Source organism: Pundamilia nyererei, unplaced genomic scaffold (assembly GCF_000239375.1).
Source record: "Pundamilia nyererei isolate P.nyererei 1_Seehausen unplaced genomic scaffold, PunNye1.0 scaffold00116, whole genome shotgun sequence".
Lineage (NCBI taxonomy): Eukaryota > Metazoa > Chordata > Actinopteri > Cichliformes > Cichlidae > Pundamilia > Pundamilia nyererei.
The window spans coordinates 890,508-900,649 of NW_005187517.1; positions in this window are offsets into that span (position 1 = coordinate 890,508).

Sequence of the window (10,142 nt, forward strand, 5' to 3'; positions counted from 1 at the left end):
GAAATTAAAAATGCATGCTCTGGAAGAGTTTGGGTCTTAGGAGGTTATGGTTTTGTGATGGAGATGTTACGTGTAGTTTTCACAGAAAGGTTTTTGACAGGTAAAATTATAGGATTCTGAACTTAACAGATTTTGTGTATTCACTCAGGTTTGGATGTATGTATTTCTACATGTTTTCAGATTGCTTCGTTCATATCGTACTTATTTGTAACCCTTTGGTGGCAAATTTCTCTCCATACATGTGTATGTGTCTGATTACTAAAGAAAGTGCAAAAAAGCCTGATCAGAGAAACACGCTGGCCGGGACCCACCAGACATTTGTGCTGAGTGTAAATTGATGATCCAGGCGAAGGCACAGTATGCATTTGGCCTTCTTACATCCTCAAACTGTTCTGATCTCAACTGCACAACTGTAAAGTGTCATGGCTATCTCTTGGTGATTCTATTGACAGATGACAGGTTCACATATAAACACCTGTCAAAGGACAAACTGATGGTTCCTGCTACAATAGGCATCTCCGCAACCACATTTTGCCACGATGACACATGGACTTATAGGTGAAAACAATCAAAACTGGTAGAAAGCAAAGGGCAGAAGGATAACCAAGCAAAGAAAATGGCATTAAGTGAAAGCAGTGCAGCCTGTCATAGCTCACAGCAGATATAAGTCTGGAGTCACAATGACTTGTGATACAGTTGCTTTTATTGTGGCCTTTGACTACAGTAAAGATGAACGACAGTTGACTTACGTTAGACGAGAGAGAGAGAGAGAAAATGTGAAGGAAGTGTCGGCAGATTTACCCGAACAATATCTGGGAGGAAAGTGCTGACAAGGACCGAGCCCGGAGAATGAAAGATCGGGGCTATTTCACAGACCTTTATCATTGTAATGAGCCCAACTGGACAAGGTGGCAAGCGTTGGAGGACGATGTGGTAATGTGCATGTTCGCAGCAGGTACGGAGAGATAGAGAAGCGAGCAGGGAGGGAGGGAAGACAAGGTTGATTTCTTCCTTTGGCTTTTCATTACTTTCTATTTCCCATTAATGCAAGCATCTCCGGAGTCAGCAAACAGCACAGGGCAAATAGAAATGAAAGCGGAGCGTCTCGCCATGCTTTGGCTGCCATCAGCGTGGTGCATTTAGTCGTGCACACAAGCTGCCATCACGGACAGCGGGAGTCGTTTGCGGCCAGCGTTTCTCTAAAGCAGCGGGTGTTCGTCATTTATTTGGCGAGATTACATGGCGGGTGATCTCGTTTAGGAGATTTTATTCTTTGTTTCACGCTGGATGGGTGGGCAATGTTTGGAGGGAAATGAGAGAAGAGGAACAACTGTGAGAAATAAATACAAAAAGTAAACAGCAGAGATTGAAGAGTGTCTGGAAAGCAGAGGAATTACTGCTCGCACTGCCAGACTGAGGGCACTTTGAAGTCATGGGAATGAAGCTTTTACTTTGACAAGCGATAAAGTAAAACAATTAGATTGTGTAAAGATGTCACTTCTATCTGAGTCAAAATTTTCACTTTAAGTTATGAGAGGAGTTTGATGTCACACTGTGTGAGGAAGATGTATCTTCACCAGTACACAAAAAATAATAATAATAACAATAATAATAATAAAAAGAAAAGCTTATTTTCCACATGACCAGACCTTTCCGAGCGAATGAAACGGGCTTTGAAAGGGTGATGAGGAAAAAAAGAGCTGAGGAAAAAGAGTGCACAGAGGGATCATAATTAGGAGGAGGGGGAAAAGCTTCAAATGTTGGTTCCGCTAGCTTAGACTTCTCCCTCCACCACGTCATGCAGTCTGCCTTTCTAATTCCCCAAAGACCCTCAGGACAATTTTCTGCTATGCTAGCACTATCCTTCCAAGGAATTGCTTATGTTAATATGGCGGATAAAATACCCTCTGCAATTAAGCAATTAATGTGTCTGAAATACACATTGTTGTTTACTGCCTTCAAACGTGCTCGTTTTCATGTTTCCCTGACAAGCCGCAGAGGGATTAAACAACACTACGTGAAAAAGTTCGAGTATATGTTCCCAACTTGTGAAACTTTCTATAAATACAGAAAAATATTCATGATTATTCTAATAAAAAATTCTACATATAGGTTCTGATGTTGTCTTCTTGTTCTCATAAACGCTCAGTTTTGAAGTATTGTTTATTTCTGGTACCAGAATGAGCCTCTAATCAGTTACAATAAATACGTGCTAGCCTCACTTTTTAAAACCACTTTATTCCAAGTCGTAAGATCATTTAAAAAATCCACAAATTTGTTTGTGCTTGATTATGGTGATATTCTGTATATTTGCATGGTTCTGGACTGGTGAAAGGTAAGTGGACTGATTTTTATATATTGCACTTTACACAACTTGCCTCATTCACATCCATTCACACAAGCACTTCTTTGCTTTCTATCTAACATTCACACACGTTCATACTCCGATAGATGCATTAGGGAGCAACTTGTGGTTAGTATGTAGACTGGAGCAACCAACAACCTTCTGATTAGTGGATGACCTGCCCCACCTCCTGAGCTCCAGCCAACCCTGTGCATTATGATTCATCACAGGTGATTCTTTTCTTACTCACTATTGTATCTTACAGTGGGGCAAAAAAGTATTTAGTCAGCCACCGATTGTGCAAGTTCCCCCACCTAAAATGATGACAGAGGTCAGTAATTTGCACCAGAGGTACACTTCAACTGTGAGAGACAGAATGTGAAAAAAAAATCTATGAATCCACATGGTAGGATTTGTAAAGAATTTATTCGTAAATTAGGGTGGAAAATAAGTATTTGGTCAATAACAAAAATACAACTCAATACTTTGTAACATAACCTTTGTTGGCAATAACAGAGGTCAAACGTTTACTATAGGTCTTTACCAGGTTTGCACACACAGTAGCTGGTATTTTGGCCCATTCCCCCTGCAGATCTTGCAGAGCAGTGATGTTTTGGGGCTGTCGCCGAGCAACACGGACTTCCAACTCCCACCACAGATTTTCTATGGGGTTGAGGTCTGGAGACTGGCTAGGCCACTCCAGGACTTTCAAATGCTTCTTACGGAGCCACTCCTTTGTTGCCCGGGCGGTGTGTTTTGGATCATTGTCATGTTGGAAGACCCAGCCTCGTTTCATCTTCAAAGTTCTCACTGATGGAAGGAGGTTTTGGCTCAAAATCTCACGATACATGGCCCCATTCATTCTGTCCTTAACACGGATCAGTCGTCCTGTCCCCTTGGCAGAAAAACAGCCCCATAGCATGATGGGGGAACTTGCACAATCGGTGGCTGACTAAATACTTTTTTGCCCCACTGTATATGAAAAAGTTGGTGCTGCCTAAAAAATCGAGGCAAGCATCATTGTATGATGTTTATTTACAAGGCTCCAGAGCCTGCTTACCTCTGCTCCCAGACTGAAATTAAGCAAAGTACTTACAATGACAGTCCGCAGGACATTTTAACACTAGCTGTTGTTCACACTGAACTGAAAACTGGATTCAAATACTTCTCTGCTTATAAATGCTCATTGAGACTATCTGTTTAAAGGGTTTAGTAATAATAATAATAATAACAGACCAGAGTTTATGTCGTTTTGTATTTTCTAAGTAGTTTTAATTTTAGCTCATTTTGACTCAGTTTTGCCTCTGAATTAAATTATTCAGAATTATAGTTTTACTGTAGTTTAGTTTCACTGTTAGTTTTAATCTTTTTAAATATTTTTGCATGGATGGCTTATGTAAGAAGCAAAAGTTTGGAAAAATTTGTTCCAGACTAACAGATACAAAAACTAATGACACTGTGTGTTTTTATTTTTGTTTTAATTTCACAAAATCATTTCAATTAGTTTACATTTTTTTCTAAAGTCTAGTTTGTATTTTTATTTTACTTAACTGTTTGTATTTTATTTTTTTTAGTTGAAAAACCATGTCCCAGACAAATAGCTGCTACCCTGGGCTATCTGCTATAGTTTACTTTCTTTTAGTTTGGTAACCTGTCTTTCTTGCCATTTCTTGCTGCTACTGGCAAATGCAATATATTTTAAAATAATAGATAATATTTAAGGTCCAATAAAACATAAATAGATAATTAAGTAACTTACAACCATATTTGACTTTAAGTGCAAACTTTGGTCTTTTTTATGTCTTCCATTTTTGTTTTATTTTCCACTGATGCTGTTTCTATGAAGATTTCATTCAGGTGGTGCGTTAATTATTCAAACAAGTCAGGAATTCATGAAAAGACTAACTCTGTCATCTCTGGCTGTTTCTGTTTTTCCTCTGCAGCAGGTCAGAAACACACACACACAACATGCTGCTCCTCCTGTCTCGTGGACTTGTACCCAAACTTTGAGGTATTCTTTTGTCTTGCATATACAACTGAACAGTGCACTAAGAGAAAAAAGCTCTTATCTGTGGAGCACATGCACCACCAGACACCTGTTCCACTTGTACATGCGCTACGACTGCAAGTACGTACTTTGTTTTCATCCAACACAGTGAAGATTGTGAGTTCTTAATAATTCAAAAGATTACAAGCAATGAAAGTGATAAAAAAAAATTCTATAGATTTATGTGAATTCTGTATAAGCAGACGAGCATGAGAAGAATAGGTTGAGAACTAATGTTTAATATTACCACTGACTAAAGATCACCGAATTCTTTCTGTTATCAAAAAAAGATTGTGGGGGGGGGGAACCAAAAGGTCTTAAGCACCACCTGGTGTCTATCTGTGCATATGCCTGTTTTTGAGGCCTTGAATTTGGCATTATGGCCACTGCCTTTTTAGTCTTTTAGAGCTAGATGTGAACGTGTTTGGACAAGAAGGGGCAATGCTAAGTTAGTAGCTAACAGTAGCTAGCTTGGTTAGCAAGGTGGGTCCATAAACTTACAGATGCAACGCAAAATCACACATACCTGCTTTTTAGAGCTAGCTAAATGCCCCAGAAATGACTAGAACTTAACTGCACTACACTACTAGACGTATTTAACATTTAATCATTTAATTTTTTCCTTGACATAAAAGCAGTTCTGCTAAAGGCTTTACAACGCAGGCCCACATTTACCAGACCTTCTTGTTTTTGTATTTTTCCAAGGAAAGTAGCGGAATTTACAGACCTCTATCTATAGTCTTTTTCAGAATAGATATTACAATATTTTCTTTACAGTGACGAGTCATGTGGGGAAAGTACTTTACAAGCTATATTTATATTTTGTGAGCAGCTTTCAGAAATGTAAAAAAAACTGTTACATGCTTTGAAATGGACATTTGAACGTTGATATTGAAGTTTAGACAAAACAGTTAATGAACTTAATGTGAAGAGCTGCTGCATATTTAAACAGGTTTGCACGCCTCGTGAAAGAATTCCTCAGAAAGACTTTTCACCAAAAAAACAAGGAAACATGGTTTGTTTTCACTCCACGAGCATCTTTGGTGTTACCATCTAAGCTGCAGGTCACGTGTGACCTCGATCCGTGATTATCGTCGTTATGTAATCATAGCTGCATGGTGATTGGCAGCACACTGCATTTACACCTTGTTTTTTATGTGCCTTTGAATGATTACATCTCCAGTACATCTGCAGCACATTTACACCTTAATCTTACACATTTCTGTAGAAAACTCTGATTACGACTAAATCACTATCAGGAGCGTGTTTTGTTTTTTTGTTTGTTAAGTCAACAGTTGTTATTAATACAACAAAGCTTGAGTGTAGCTAGTGAATTATCCAGGACAGAGACGAAGTGTGGGGTGAATGAAAGACAGGCAGCTGGATTGAGGATGAGAGGGAAAGAGGGAGAGAAGGGGACTATTGCTCATCATAATATGACCTGAGCCGAGGAAAGGGATGGAAAATTACAGAGGCTCCTAAGTGCACTTTTTGATGCTGAAAGAGCAGGTAAGGCTCTTTGAAACCAGCCCATCAATGCTTTTTTCATGGCATAGTGGCAGGCCATACAAGCATGAGTAAATAACACCTGCAGCACTCAGTCAGTGTGACCCAACATACAAACACTCCTCAACATCAGACAGGTGTAGTGTGTGTGTGTGTGCATTTACTTGTTTATGTGTAAAGCGCTTTTTTTCTTTCCCATTAGAAGTAAACTCGAGCGTTGCTCTCGGTTTTAGGCATTGCTTCTCTCCTCCCATTTTCATTCTCCCTCTGCCCTCTTTTACACAGTTTTCTAGTTTACCTTCTGCCTTTATCCTTCCACAAATGTCTCAGGTCAGTTCGTCGTCCACGTCCTCTGACTCTTTTTCTTTAGACCTCATTTTAATTCTTTACACCTTTAAATATACGCCGACTGTCCAGTTTTCTCTAAAGGTTTGTTTCAAAACCTGTTCTTAGACCAGCCAGCATCACAGGATTTCTGAATATGCTGCTCACTGGATCTGTGACTTAGGTAAACACTTAATGACTCTATGCTATCTTTTGCTATTTGCTGGTATCAATCTGTATTCATATTCATTTTCTAAGTCATGGCTCCAATTTTTGTACTGTGCAAAAGTAATATACTAACGTGCATCATATCCTGTCACCTCTCAGTCTGTTGGGAACATCCAGGATATTTACAGAATTCCACCAAGTTTGCTCAGAATGCTTTTTACTTCCTTACCACCACACTTAAAACAAAGAGCATTGTAAATTAAGAAGATTTTAATTAACTGGTTTACCTACAAGGTAAAGGGTTATTTCTTCACTTGAATGTATATTTTGTGTTTCTGTATATTTTGTAGCCCTGTATTGCTTCCTTCATAGAAAAAGGAAAAACTCAGGTGTTGGATGCATTAGTGATGGATTCTCTCATATTGCCCTATTTTATTGAATCCTTGTTGATAGTAGTATGATTTGGTTTTATCTTTATTTATTTTTTCTAAATTTGATGTACAGAAAAATAATCATCCATCAGCTCATCCATCCAACACTCCATCTATTGAATATATCACAAATTGTCACAAATAACCCTGTTCAACAGCCTTCAGGATCTTGTGTTTAAATGTACACATCACATCGAGTGTTCGGTGATTTGCCAAAGTGTCATGATGAATGGTCTCAGTGGAAGGGTAACTGTCATTATTAGAAAGAATGGGAAATAGGGAGAAAAGGCTTAAAATCAGCAGTTAACAAGTCAAATGGAGTGATGAAACCAGATTTGAACATTTTTGGTTCACACTGTCGTTTTTATGGAGGAGGTAAGGAGAGTGTGTACAGCTATATGTGGCCAAGGTGGAGGCTTTGACATGGTTTGGAGCTGCATTTTTGCTAATGCTGTTGGGAATTTTGTCAGAATCGATGGAATCACAGACATAGCAAAACACCATCAGATTTTTACCCACCATGCAATGCCAATTTTTCATGGTTGCAGAATTGTAGTGCATAACCCTGAGTGATCCTGGGTGATGTCACAGGTGCTATGTATGTCTTTTATATATAGTTGTGTGACGAAAACAAATGACCAGAATGTAAGACCATGTGCCGTACAACATTTGTATTATGTTTCAAAACCAACTGAATGTTTTATGGCACACTGTTTACATAGTGGAAAACATTTGCACACATTGCACCTGTATTTTCATTGCTTCATGAGTGGTAGCAGAAGGTTCTGGAAAAAACTGTTTAGAGCAGTTCTCTGAAAAATACAAGATATGATGTGGCTCTGCTCATCTGAATCTGTAAACTTTCAGCTAGCTCTTGCAAAGTGTGAACTTACACAATATGCATATCAGTGCCCAAGAACCAAGTAATACTGCCTACATCTCTTCGGTACACCAGTGTCCTTCGGTAAACCTGTGGAATATGTATTTATTAGCTACAGTGAAAAAATGTCTTTCACTATCTGACCTTGCACATGGTGCAGTGTCACTGTCCTCATCTAAATGAAAAACATTCTGTCAACTGAATGACAGATAGTCAAATTAAAATGATATATGCTTACATGGTAAAGTCAGTGTATATATGCACATGTGAATTTTTGTCTGGTGGGAGTGTGTGAGTGTGGGCCGGGTGATATCCTCATTCTCTGGTTTGAGTCAGTGGCGATTAAAACGCCTGTGCACTTCGATGCTTGTCACTCATCGTGATGAGCTGTCACTTGTCCTGAGGCTCAGTAAACCATTGCTGTGCACCTTCCATTGGTGTGGTAGAAATGGATATCCTAAAGGTGATCATTTGCAATTTGATATTTTTTTTATTCTGGGTGTCTATGTCTACAATTAACTATTCAAAATAAACCATATTTAACTTAAATATGGATTAGGCCTGATGCAACCCTCCAGTTTATTTACTGTCTGAAACAAGCTATGTTAGCACCGTCAGATTCTCCATCTTTCTTCTAAACGCCATAATTAAAGATTTGACCAATAAGTTAGAGCATAGTTTCAAAACATGGAAGTAGCTGTGATGTTCAAAGCCCATACACACTGGAATTTCACCCAACAATATTTTTTGGGAGTCATAAGCGATGATATTTTGTCAAGTCAATAAGAGATAAGTGGATACAAATGAAAATCAAATGTACAAGGTTGATCAGACTGATCAGTCTAATGACATTAAAAAAAAGAATTTGGTGCACAAGTTGAATTTATTTTGGACTCTAAACCACACGAGGTCAAATGTACACACAGACCCCCAATAGTATTTGGTTACACGTCACTCTTAGTTAGTTAACTGTGGCGGCACGGCAGCAGCACACAAAAGCCACTCCAGACAGACACCCACACACACACACAGACTTTCATACACCAAGTGACTTTTTGCACAATACTCAGTCTTTTACACATTTCTATTGCACTCTTGTGTCTGCACTGTCTTGTGTCTGTATGGTTTTGTCTTGTCTTTGTTTTTCATGTATCTTTGCACATTGCACTTTATGTGGTCCTGTGTTAATTGTCTATTATATGTAGCACCATGGTCTTGGATGAACGTTGTCTCATTTCACTGTGTACTGTACCACTGCACATGGTTGGAATGACAGTAAAGCCACTTGACTTGACTCTTCAGATGCTTTTGGTAGCCATCAGCAAGCTTCTAACATAGTTCTGCCTGGATATTTGACCACTCTTCAAATATTGGTAAATATTGACAGAATTTGTTCAGATTAGTTGGTTTATTGTCACAGACACAGCTTTTAAGCGTAGTGAGCAAATAGCATTGGGGCTGGGGCTTTTATTTCCTTTTCATTAATTTCTTCAAAAAGGAAAGAGGGGGATCAACGTATTATTAAGTTTGCATTAACTGATTTGGCGAGCCAGCTCTTTCTGCCAACCCTTAAGTTAAAGGTTGTCCCCAGGTGGTAATGAGAGCAGAGCAGATGCCATTACCCAGACAAAATTGCATGCAGATACAGATCATATTAGTATCAGATGAGGCGTGGATATCTGTACAAAAGAAGACACTCTCCACTTATAATCTCTTCTCACTGTGACCCTCCTCTCAAGCCCTGTTTGCACTACTATTCAGCCATCCATCAGCCTGGGTTTTTCCACATCTCGCATCCTTCCTTTCCTGACTGATGGACATCACTCGACTGCCTCTGGCTTCCCGGCCCCTCCCTCTTCGTGTACAGTCAGACAGATGGACTGATGGGTGGACGGATAGCAGTGACAGAGGAAAGGTAGATTTTCCGCTCCACCTCTGCACTGCTATGATATCGAACTCCCGCCCACTCCTGTCATCGCCTTGGTAGCAAATAGATTGCCCTTACACTCAGCCACTTCACACGTATGAATAGCTCTCCCTCTTCCTTGTTGTGCTTTTTTTCTCCCCTTTATTTCCCTTAAGCTCTCCACTCTCTCACAATACATCTCTCCGGAGTTTCATTTTTCTTTCCACCTCTGGCATATAAGCAACACTGGCATGACGTTAACAATCAATTTAACAATATATATTGAGCACAGTTCCCGGGAGAAAATTGTAATCAAGAAGTGTATCGATTCAGTGTATTATTCTGTAGTTTGCTGTGAACGCTGGAACACAGTCACATAATAACGCTTGATTATGGGGAGATACATCCCAATATTAGTTGCAAAAACAACTACATATGTGTATATATATATATATATATTTATCTGTCTCGCTCATGTCTGCGGTAGGCTCGCTTAGCATAGGGGGTCTAGCCTTAGGACCCTTACTGGATACAGA